At 34.5% G+C, this 12958-nt stretch overlaps 2 protein-coding genes across 7 annotated transcripts in view; one reads left to right on the top strand and one right to left on the bottom strand.

Annotated features, from left to right (window-relative positions):
- LOC140716830 (protein Aster-B-like) overlaps positions 1-1970 on the top strand; it is a 440998-nt gene extending 439028 nt beyond the window's left edge. For both annotated transcript variants that reach the window (XM_073029779.1, XM_073029780.1), the window contains one exon: positions 1904-1970. The gene's annotated coding sequence lies outside the window, so the exon portion shown is untranslated. The remainder of the gene's footprint in view (positions 1-1903) is intronic.
- A 75-nt stretch (positions 1971-2045) lies between these two features.
- scn3b (sodium channel, voltage-gated, type III, beta) overlaps positions 2046-12958 on the bottom strand; it is a 44113-nt gene continuing 33200 nt past the window's right edge. For 3 of the 5 annotated variants that reach the window (XM_073029787.1, XM_073029781.1, XM_073029786.1), the window contains one exon: positions 2046-8916. The gene's annotated coding sequence lies outside the window, so the exon portion shown is untranslated. Of the gene's footprint in view, positions 8917-10891; positions 11433-12958 lie in introns of those variants that run through there. The other 2 variants (XM_073029783.1, XM_073029782.1) reach the window with 2 other exon arrangements.

The raw sequence follows: 12958 nt of genomic DNA, 5'->3' as shown, positions 1-12958 counted from the left end.
ATAGTTAGAACATTGATACTTGGATTGATACTAGTTCAAATTTAAAAGGTAAATTATAGTCTTTATCCAGTTTTACATTGTTTTTGCATTGTTATTTAATTTGTTACAGTGGCATTACTAAGAACTACTTTCGACCTCTGTATCCATTCTTTTTTTTTGCACGTGTATTTGGGGTTGGAGGGAGGATAATGAATTCCAGAAGTCGGGGTGAAGATTGCTTGAAAAGTTGTTAACTTTCGTTTACAAAAAAAATAAAGGTAGGACTAAATCAAGATAATTGAAAAGATGTAAGACAGAACATAAATTCCACCTCTTTACAGAAGTTTTTAAGAGAAAGGTTGATTATGCTTTAGAAAAAAGATATACAGTATATTATAGTGGATGTTTCAGAGTATTACCTATACCCAGAGATGAACAGGTGAATAAATGTTATCAAAGCCAGCTATTACAATAATTGAAAATGTGAGAATCAAGCAAGTATTACTAAAGCTACGTATGTTTACTTCATCATTAGCCTGATGAATGAGCTGATGAATACTATGACATTTAATTAAGTCCTTATCAGAGTAATTCCTTCATATTAGTATAACAGTAATCTAAAATTCACATATCTTAATGAATTCACAGTTAAAACAAATCATTTGTCAAAAGTGACCAGGTTTGCAGTTCTAAATTTTACTATTAGAACATTTTAAAAAATGTCTATAATGTAACAACGTGCATGTTAAATGAATATGTATTAAAATATGTTGCACTTTTCTACCACTACTCAGTGTAAGGATAGAAAGCTTCAACTCATTGTACTGTATTTAGCACAACCACAGTTGACAAGTATGACAGAAAATTCTTACAAATGTTACTGTGAGTAATTAACAAATGAATGTAATATTTAAAAAAATTTCACTCTAGGTGTTAACAGTTTAGAATGACATAGTAATAAATCAACAATTCATCTGTTTTATTAATCCTTCTATCCGCATCAGGGTGAACTTGTCAAAATTAACATGCATTTGGCACTTAACATACACCCAGCAAGCAGTAATGATGCTTAAAATTGGATTAAAAATCTTGGTCAGCCATATATTATGGCTTGCATTTTGCAGATGCAGTATATTGATAGCAAAACTGTCAGCATTCACTATGAATCTGGAGTGTAAACATCCACAATTTACCGTGGAAGATTAGAATCTGCTGTCAGTGAACGCATATTAAAGGATGTACTGTTTTGTAGCCTTTTCCATTCTGATTGGCAAGAATTACAGAGCTAAGGAAGACTAAAGAAAATTACCTCAGGGGTACTGTGCCTTGATGCATGATTTATAAACGTTTTCTTAGCATGCTAGATTATTTTGTTGCTTTGAAATTTGTGTGCTGCTAAGAAAACCAATTTTACATGTGTGACTTTTAACTCCCTCAAATTTTTCAACAGATAGGCATTTTGAACTAACAGTTTTGAATTAAATTTTATGTCAAGTTCCACTTTAATTTGGGTATGAGCTAATCTTTTTTGTTCTCTAAAATATGTACATTATTAGTTAAATTTGTGCTTTAAAACACTGGCTTACTTTCTGTGAAAATCCTACAATATGATTGCCATTAAGGAGGCTGTACAGCCATTTATGCTGGATAACATTGATCTTCTGATTTTGCCTCTTAACAACAAACATTGGAAAAGGTACAGTTCAAATCACAGGGATCTGTAAATCTTTGTGGGAGCTTTCTTTGAAGTCAGTGGCAAGCATCATTGGAACACCATTTCTAGTACTGTATGTGGTCTAAATCCCTCCAGGTGGTTTCAAAATAATAATATCAACTCTGATGTTAATCATAAATTGCTCAAGCTCCACTTTCATGACATATAAACAGAGTTACATTTTCTAATTGTACTCTTCATTTCAAATAGGATTGGGGTGGAAGCTCATTACCTGGAATTTTGCGCTACTCCATCTCTGCTCTTCTCTCATTAACCCAAGGAAATTATATCCTGCAACTTTGGACTACAGGCATGATGGATAAAATTGCATCCTACATAAACCATACTGGAATCGAATTAGGGAAAATGGTCCATTAAATGATAAGCGTGTAATGTAACATAAATTAGTGTGATACTATTGTCAATTGTACACAGCAGGGATTGATTTTAAAGAAAAAGCAAAATTGATATTGGGCCAAATGAATTATATTTTGAGTATTCAAAGTAAGAAACATTGTTATGTTTCTTGTTGGATTTTTTGAATGTTATGTTATATTCTTCTTAGAGGTATTTAATCATCTGTCTTGTATGAATCCTCTGGCTGATGTGCATGTTTTAAGAAGTTAAGATTGAAGCAAAAGCTCATTTGTGACATGCAGAGCAGTCCAATCACAACATTATCAATTACAAAATTGGTTTGACTCGAAATCACTCTCTCATGTGGGCAAATGCATTTTTAATTTATATTATCTAAGTCAAAATCTGCTGCATGATGTTCAACTTGGAAAAACTTAAAAGTAACAAGAGCAGGAATCTGCCAAGTAGTATCTCAACCTGCTCCACTATTCAATTTTTAGCAATAAATGAAGCATGCAAAGTAAACAGCACCACTCCAGTCCCTTGTGAGTAAATGATAGTGATCAGTTTTCAATTCTGACATCACCCAGGAGATGGTGATGTTTTCAACAGAGGGCTGATCCTCTTTGTCCCTCTGATCTTTAGTATGTTTTAATTTAACATGGTGCATCTATTCTTAAATGACTTTAATTATAATATAGCATTTGGGGTCTGGTGTAAATCAATAAAGTGTACAATTACAGTCCAATTAAGTATACACAAGGGTTGACACATTACATTGAATAATACAAATACAGTATGGAGACAAAACAGACTTAATCTGTTTTATTTTACTCCATTCAAGTGATTTGGGTAGTTGATCATTATTTAAGAACATTATGGCATTAGTCATAGTTTTCCTAAGAGAAAAGTAAATATCTCAAATCAAAATACGTCTTTGTCCAGGACTTTCACTTATCAAATATCACAGTATTTTGCAATTGCATTTTCTGCAGTGGATGGTGAACTGAGATAACTAAATAGATCAAAGGATAGTTTGGAAATGGAGTCTAGGTTTTTAGTAGAGCTTACAAATAAGATGCAAAGGCTGGTGTTGTGATTCCCGATGGAATGAATCATATGTTTCGCTTTGTGCAATTGTAGTGTGCACTGAGATCTGTGGCTCAAAATAGGTACAACTAGACATTTCACCTCAGTGCATCTCTGTTGGAAAATTCTCAACAATCCTCTTAAGTGCTGCTGTTTAAACTACTGGCTCACAGTCCTTGAAAAGATCCTTAATATAAGTGCTTTAATTTCTCCTCTGCACAAGCAACATTACCTAGATTTTTTTTGGCAACCATCTCCCTCTGCCAAACAGGTTTACTGTATCTCAAAACTAGCTGCTGGTGATGAATGACAATTTTAGAAGGTGCTTTCCAGTAAATCTGGGTATTCATTTGTTCAGCTAAAGGAACCTGGCTCCAGAACACTGCTAGGTCTCCCTTATAACATTCTTAACAAAGGTGTACCCTTCATCTCTATAAAGCTGTACCTCCCACTGCATTTATTCTGTATTCAACAGATCAGAAATGTGCCTTAAGTGGCAAGCATTTACAAAGTAAACTGAGATCTTTACACTTCTCCTGATTTTAAATACTTTGTTCCATTTTTCAACAGTCAAATGGCATTAGTTGCCATGGCATTATTTAATAGTGCTGACAATGGTAATGCATTCACAGAAAATCTATATTTAGAAGTGAGTGCAAATGAAGTTGATTTGAATTAGAAGCTCTAGAGGAATGCTATAAATCTTATCTCATGAAGCCCTTACTACAGGTTAAGTCACATATGTAGGCTGTAAAGCAAAACTATAAATATTATTTGAAAAACATATTTTAATGTTCATTTTAAATTAACACAACCTGACAGAAATAGCCATAAAAATCTTTGAACAGTTGCCTACAATGTTAAACAGAGCTTTTTGCTGGATGTTTTGATAAAACAATTCTGAAACAATTTTGCTGTGAGTTCTGCTTGTTTTGTTGCCATTCCCACTGTTTGCATTACTTTTCAGAGCCAAGACAGTCATTAAGTAGTTTATGGTAGAATAAGCTGTCATATGAGCAACTCTTTGTCATTATTTATAAACTGACCTTCAGCTAGAGCAACTTTAACAATGAAAGAAGGTGCAGCTTTTCCCTCTCTGAATTTATCATAGACACCACATTTTGCTCATTCTGTCCAACCTAAGCCAGCCTCATTCTGCTTCCTAGTTCTTTCTTGCTATCACATCACATTGAGTGCACTTTATGAATGCGATAAATGTTTCTGTGACTGATGTTCATCCAGGTGGTGAAGATGTATTAGACAGTGAAGACTTTATCTTAGTTCATTTAGATGTGTGTATCTCAGGAAGTCAAATTGCCTTCTTGATTCATTACAGTTGTGCGCTGAACTCCCTTCTTATTCTTAAATCTCTATCTCTTCAGAATTCATTTAGTTGCTCGGGAGAATACATCTTATCTATTCTATCTCTGATACTCATAAGTTGCACTGCTTTATAAATAAATTTTATCAACTATCTACCATTCACTCCAAATTAACTCAACAATACCTGTTACTGTGAGTTATCACTACAATTTAACTTTAGCTCCAACTGAATCATCTATAGCATATCATATAGCTTTAAATACAGAAAAAAAATTTGCCTTTTGTCTAAACCAATCCATACATGTTTTGGCTTTCTATCATTAATTTGCTCCAATATTGGCCTTACAAAATGAAATTTCTGTAAAAGATAGGCACATGGTTTTAAGCTAACATATTAAGATAATGAACATTAAGTTTCACGTCAGAAAGAAGTTGCACTCTAATTTTATGCCTCAAAAATTCCTAAATAATTTTAATTGAAATTTAATGAGTTTATTTTGGAGTTCAGAGAAGTCGGCCTTGAATGACTATAATTACTGATGAAAGAATTCAATGTGCTACTGGTAGTGAATGAGGATGTTCATTGTTTAAATCTTTTGATTGTCATAAGCTACACACACTGAAAAGATATTTTAATAATTTATTTTCTTCCTTCCTATGCTAAATGCCAATACTTTTCTGACATTAAAGACACACAATTCTCTTTGGATCTTCACTTAACATCCAAAATGGCACCCTGATATGTGTCCTAAAAACTGGGCTCTATTCATTGATCTTTGCTTTTCTATGTAGACAGATTATAAATTGGGCTAAGCTCCCCTTCCAGCAGCACAGTTAAGTGATGTAGGATAGGAATAAGAGAAATAAATATTATCCTATCGTTCCACCAATAGGTTCTGAGGTTAGGTTAAAGGACCTTTTTGGGACAAGGTAGGAGGATCCCTCTTTGTACTCCTAGTCATCCAATATTTTTATCTTAATTCATTTAGGGAACATGGATATCTTAAGGTGAGCGCCTTTTTGAGCTATTGCGGTGAAAATACTCAAGTGTGATGTTAGTGATTTTCACAATTTTGATCCAGCAACAAATGAAGAATGGGAAAATGTGTCCAAGTCAAAATGGTGTGTAGTCTAGAAAAGAGGTGCCAAATGGCAGTGTTTCTAAAGACTTGCTGCTATGGCCTTTTAGGTGATGGAGATTGCAAGCTTGGGATATCAAGGTTGATACCAGTATTTAATGCTTACAAGTTATTTTCCCCCCCGTACAAACATGTGTTATCTTAATAAACATACTATTTCCAATTGGCACTTTCTTACGTATTTTTGTAAATTATTTAGGTTTCACTGCAATTAATCTTGAGTAGAATTAACTAATTTTTTTGTTGTTGAACTCTTGAAATTTTCAAATAGCAGTCACTGACCTACAAAAAATGTCAAATTACAGCAATAAAAATGGTTAGTGGAAGAACAAAAAAATTATCACTGGGAAAAGGAAAAAGAAAAGGAACAGTGTATCTTTTCATGACAAATCCATTCTTCCAAACCTTTTTCACATAGTCTTCATTATTTCTAGGGACTAAAATACCTGACAGAGCATGGCTTAAACCCAACTGTTAACCAAGAAGTTATAACCCAAAACATTAATAATTACAACAAAATAATGTCTCAGTCAAAATCTGTTTTGGTGGCAGAGATGTAATTGCAACCTGCAGTTCACAAGCAATAATAAATTGAAAAAGATCTGTTCAATTATATACTTGTTTTCAGTTTTATATAGGCATATAATTATTTCTGTAACATTGTAAAGTGAGCAGGTTTCTATATAATTGTACTGTGATTCTGCTGAATCTGGATTTGGAAAAAAATAACATGACAATTTCCGATTGGGTATTAATAACTGATATTACTCAATCATTTTTAGGGGAGAAATTGTGTAATTGACAAGTTCTACCTAATTTACTGTAAAATACTTTGATATTTTAAAGATTTAAAATGCATATTAAAGATGGAAAAATGATACTACTTGGGCAAATGGGAACAGCTCAAAGAGGCATCTTGGTCGTTATATAGTAGATGACATGAGATGAAGAGTTTGTTTCCATGCTGTATAACTCTATGACTCTACTAGCAAGATCTTGCCTAAGTTTGGCTTGAGAATTTAAGTGATTAATTTTACTATGGTTATCAGCATTTTCTAATTCAGAATTAGAAAATAAATTGTATCCATACAATCAGAATAATTTTGTAAAATACATTAAGTTGTAACTAGTATTATTTGCAAAGAATGCTGTCAGCACTGGATCATTTTGAGTAAATGAATTATAGCTTGGCAACTCGTTCGTGAATGTTAGGGGAAAGGATTCATGTTTGGCCAGAGATTTTTGAGATATAACCAACTGTTATTTGTAAGATGAAGTGAAGGAGAGGAAACATTCAGTCAGGGGATTCACAAATTTAAATAAAAAGACAGATAGATTAAAGAAAAATAGCCTGCTGGTGCAATGTAAATTCTCAACTCCCTTTAATAATTTACATACTCTTATTGTTTCATAACCATTTATTACTAAATGCTTATTCTCTCTAGTGAAGGAATGTAGAATATTGCATCTCACTTACGCAAAATCTGTTTTTTTATGTACTGGTCAAAAATAACTGATCAGATAGTAGAACATTCTACCTTCTTTTGACTCCAAAATGATCTAATGAAGGATAATTATTAATTCTATTGTCTCCTTCACAAATTCTGTCTGATATGCTGAGTTTTTTCATTACTTTTTCCTTTAACTTTGAACTTTATTGTAGGATAGGCCTGCTTTTTCAAGTATCAAATTGTGGATGAACAGTATTCTTTCTGTATTATCTGTAGTGATTTTTAAGTGTTCCGTATAAATTGCTGCATGCTGCATTTAGATTATTCAACAAACGTTTTCGATGTCTGGCCACACTCTGTATACTACATTTAACTCGAGACAGAATAAACAAATGTATTGAGATAATAGAAAAGAAGAAAGCATGAATGGTTTAATACTTTATCATTTTATGAGCAGTAAGGGGATTTGAATGACTGCCATTAGAAAACAAAGGAAAGGCTCCCAGATTAAATTGTTGTCTTTTTACTTTTTCCACAGATGCTGTGTGGCCCACTGAGTGTTACCTGTTTTTATTGAAGGAAAATATTGACATAACTTAATGTGGTTAATATCTTTGAAATACAGAGTTGATAGCTGGAAGATCTTAAATTCAAACTATAAGCTGATAGACATGATGTAATTAGTAGTTGTCTGCACCAATTCCAGTGTGTTGGAAGAGTTGAACTGCCTCAATGAGCACAGATTTTTGATTTGCAACAAACTGAAGGAAAATTGTTCTTCTCTCAGGTTTGTAGTAATGATTTAACAGAAAATGTACTGAATATAATTTCTGTGCCCTTTACTTTCTTCAGCTGTTACTGTTTTTTCACCATAGGGTTGCTGTTGTATGCTATAATTCCATCATTAATCCATAAAAGTTTAATTATCAAGATAAACATTAGAAAATATTTTTTAAAAGCCCTATTTAAGGAAATGCAGCAATTGGATGTACCAGCCCACAGAATAGAACTGATTATGCAAAAGCCACACTTGGCAGTGCGATTTCTATGTGTACATATTAAATGTGGTACATATAAATAACACTCTTATTTCAATTTATCCAAACACTGTATAAGACACTATAGCTATTATGAAGCTTGTAAGTAAATTTTAGCACTCTTCTACAAAGAGAGGGAAATGAACAAAACACTTTACACCAGGAATGGAACAATCTCCTTCTTTCAGTTTTTTGCGTAATGTTTAAAATATTACAGTCGTTAAATAGTCTCCCTTTAAATATAAGCAAATGCAAAAGGTTTTGCACAACAGATTGTGATGAAATCAAGTTTTATCCTTTTATAGCAAAATGAAGTTTATCCTTCAAAAGCCAATAACCACGAACTGAGAATTATAACCATCGGATGTCATTAGTAGATTTTGTACATTAATGATTCAGCCCTGTTTACAAGGAAAGCAAATAGACCATCAGTTAACCTGCATTCCATTTGCAAACTTGTCAACTGGGAATCAAATCTGTACAAATAGTAAATTTAGAAAAATACTTCAACCATTAAGTAAAAAGGTCATCTAAATAAAACTTAAAAGACTCCAAATGAATGTACAGGAACATATTGTAAAATGTGCTGTAAAAGGGAGAGTTTGATTCCTTTTAATCACTTGCCTACAGGTTGTTGGTTGTAAATAAAGAATATGGCATTGAGTTCAATCCAAGGGAGTCCATACATTTGCTCTTTTTTCTAGTTTTCAACATTTCAGTCCATTGCAATGCACGTGGCTGATCTTCCTGGGGACGGCAGTCAATGACCTTGAGTAGGTGGACAAGGTACCGGATATATATTCTAAACCTATTACATGGCAAAATATCTGTGAAAATATATTACAATATAACATGAAGTTATTGATAATGTTATTTATTGCTAAATATTTAATTGTAATATGAGTAATTAAATATCATAAATATTGAAAATTTCAACTGAAATATGGTGAACATTAATCAATATTAAAAAGTAGAAACTCATTTGGCACATTGAGTCTTGTGCTACAATGGCCTACTCTATCTTACTGTTCCAGAATTAATCTAGAAATACAGGCCAGATAGACAGAACCTGAAAGAAAAACAGAAAAGTCAGTATTTAAATTAAACTAGGCAATTTCTTAGCTGGAGTCAAGAATAGTAATGTGGTCTTAAAGATTGGTTTATTTCCATGAGATGGTCAGAGTGAAATTTTTTTCACTTTCCCCTCCTCTCTCATGGTTTATTTTCTTTTTTAAAGGACTCGCCTGAAATACTTTTTTGGTGGGTCAGAAGTGTCTAGCCAGGCTGCTCTAGTGAAATCTTTGTTAACAGGTTTTCAACTGATCTCTGAGCATTAGGATGTGATATGAGATAAAATCGAGCACAAAGATTTTTTTTTGTTTTGTTCCTTGCTATTCTGTGAAAATTGTATAGAAATCTAACTTTTTATTTGGGCCCTTTTCATAAACTTACTCTGATCTATCAATAAAATAGGTAGAAGGTACAGGACCCTCAGGACTCTCACCACCAGGTTCAGGAACAGTTATTACCTACCCCTCACCATCAGATTGTTGAACCAGAGGGGATAACTTCACTCAATTTCACTTGCCCCATCACTGAACTGTTCCCACAACCTATAGATTCACCTTCAAGGACTCTTCATCTCATGTTCTCAATATTTATTGCTCATTTATTTATTATTATTATTTATATTTTTCTTTTTTATTTGCACAGTTTGTTGTCCTTTGCACATTGGTTGTCTGTCTGCCCTGTTGAGTGCAGTCTTTCATTGATTCTATTATGGTTCTTGGATTTACTGAATACGCCTGCAAGAAAACAGATCTCAGGGTTGTATATGGTGATATATATGTGCCTTGATAATAAATTTACTTTGAACTTTGAGCATTCAAATGCAGCAAGAGGAGGACAATGTCCAGCCTAGACTGATAAGTGCCAAGTAACATCTCAACAACACGTGCCTGGCAATGACGATATCCAACAAGGAAAATGCCAGCTGTCACCTCTCTGACATTCAGTAATATTCCCATCACTTAATTTCTACTTAAAATATCTCGGGGGTTATCATGGACCAGAATCTGAATTGAAGTAGACATGTACACAATGTGGCTACAAGAGGAAGTAAAAGACTTGGAATCACGAGGCAAGTAACTTGCCTCCAAACTCCCCAAATCCTGTTCATCATCTATAAGGCTCAAATCAGGAGTGTGATAGAATATTCTCCACTTGCTTGGATGAGTGCAGCTTCAACAGTACCCAGACAGCTTGACACCACACAGGAGATGATCGCCAGACCCTATCAATAACCATTTCAGCACTGAGGCACAGCAACAGCATTTTCTGCCATCTAAAGGATGCACTGCAGCAACTCACCAAGTTGTCTCAGACAGCACCTTCCAAACCCACAACCTCGACCAACTAGGACAAAGGCAGAAAAAGCAATGTAACACCACCACCTGCCAGTGTCTTTCCAAGCTGCATACCACGTTGACTTGAAAATATCATATCATTCCTTCACCTTCGTAGGGTGAAATCCTTAAACTCCCTCCTAAACAACATTCTGGGTCTACCTATACCTCAAGTTCTGTAGCATTTCAAGTTGGTAGCTCACCACCACCTTCTTTGGGGCAGTTAGGGGTATGCAATTTATTGCTGGCTCAGCCTGAAAAGCACACATAAGGAGAATGTATAGTATAAAATACAATTTAGAGCAACAATTGATGGGGCATTATCTGTTTATTACCAGCAATAGACTGGAAAGTACATTGAACATCCATCAAAGAGTCGCATGAACAAACAATTAGTCAAAATACTGGCTAAAACACAAACTTCCGCTATACACCTTAGGAGTATGTCTTTTGTTTATTTTTATCCTGTTGATGCAGAGGTAATTGATGCCTTTGGGCCATTACAGGCATCGTGGTAGGATTAATGAGTTGTGAGACACTCTAACTTCAGCAGTGCTGCATTAAACCCTTCATTATAGGGAAGGATAAGTGTTATCTAGTTCTGTTACTTTATGTTCACATTTTTGGATGGGGTATGATCTGGAAATTTCACTAAACTGATGAAGTTAACTGATTATCTTTAAGTGCAACATTGGATTGCACTTAAAGGTCTAGCTTCTTGTATATCACAGTGTTTCATTCCCAATAAATCTACAAGCCATCCTTGTAGATGTCCTGATGAAGGGCTCAGCCTGAAATGTAAACAGTTTATTCCTCTTCATAGATGCTGCCTGATCTGCTGAATTCCTCCAACACTTTGTGTATGTTGCTCTGGATTTCCAGCGTCTGCAGAAGCACTTGTGTTTACAATGCTATCCAGATCAGGAGTGGATTCTCACCTTTAATTATAATATCAAATGTATCATAGACATGCATGAACAAGTATTATTATGAGAATTACAGATTGCTTTACTTGAGTATCATTTTCAAAATCCAAGATGAACTTTCATGTTTCATGATCATCCTCCAGTAAAAGTTAATCTTTTCTGATGCAAAATGAACTCATACTAAAAGTGTTGTAGAGAAATCAAATCAAATCAGGTGATCAACTGGTGGAGATCTATCAGTATATACAGTATGAAGTAAATTTTGATTGATACTGTAAACTGAGGCAGACTGCTACATATGCTGCTTATATACAGAGGACTGAATACATTTAAAATAAAAACAGAAAATCCTCAAAATATTTAATAGATCAGATTAGACCCTTTGATTATCTACCCAAGATAGTATATCCATGGATAAGAACAATTTGACTGTTCCAATGAGTTCATGTTAACTTTTATCAAAAAGAATTAGCATTTTCCTTGTTTGTATTCATGTCCACTTAAAATGCTTTGATTAAGTATAGACATGGTACAATAATGGATGTATGTGAGGTGTTGAGGTGTCTCTTTGCTATCCATAGAATACTGTGGGAATGTGTTTGACAGGAGGTATTTGTCTGATGATATTTACTTCATGTTTATTGGAGAACTCTACTGGAGTGATTGTAATAGCACCATATGTTGATCCCTCCATGACATTCTGCTGCTTGTGGGGAAGCAGAGAGGTTTGCACATATTAAAAGATGCCTTGAATAATAAAGTCAGAGATAAATTTTCCACGGCCCCACAGTAAATCATTGGTTAGAATAATATTTTAACCTGGTACAATGTTGCACTTCTGGTTTTATTTTGATGCTACCATCTCTGCAAACATTTGAGCTACTTAGAGGGGAAAATAGAAAGGCAGCAATTGAAATAAAAACAAAGTCTTGAGGCAAAGAACAGATTTTTGAAGAATTAAGTGATATCACACTGGCGGTCGGGTATGGTGAAGTACTTAGTCTATAGTCCAAAAATGAACTTCATTCATCTTAGAAATAATCAGAAATGCCTGTGTAGATCAAATGAAGATATTGAAGTAATGTATGATGATGAACCTGTTCCTCATGTTAATTTTGAGTTGTCACAGGAAGCAGTAACTTTAAAAAAAAACTGCCAAGTTCTTTGGTTGAATGATTCTAATTGAGTGTTAGCAGCTTTTGTTTTAATTATGTGTGTCCTGGGAGATACTAAAGGCTTGTGAATGCCAAAGTGACTCTGTGAGTGAAGCTGACTGCATGCTCTGAGCTGTGCCAAAATGCTGGGAGCTGGGGACATGCTGGAACTGATGCACCATCAATAACTCTCAGAGACGGGAGGCGAACGATAGGCTTTTATTAGCTGCAAGAGACCACGATTAGCAGCAAGAGACCACCACACAACATCCTGGAGACTGAGGGAGGAGCAGTGCCTCCAATCGCCTTTATACAGGGGTCTGTGGGAGGAGCCACAGGAGCAGTCAGCAGGGGGGCGTGTCCAGACAGGTATATGTAGTTCAC

The sequence above is a fragment of the Hemitrygon akajei genome, chromosome 26, assembly GCF_048418815.1.
Source record: "Hemitrygon akajei chromosome 26, sHemAka1.3, whole genome shotgun sequence".
Lineage (NCBI taxonomy): Eukaryota > Metazoa > Chordata > Chondrichthyes > Myliobatiformes > Dasyatidae > Hemitrygon > Hemitrygon akajei.
Note: the sequence above shows the minus strand (reverse complement) of the source record. Positions and strands in the feature narration are given on the sequence as shown.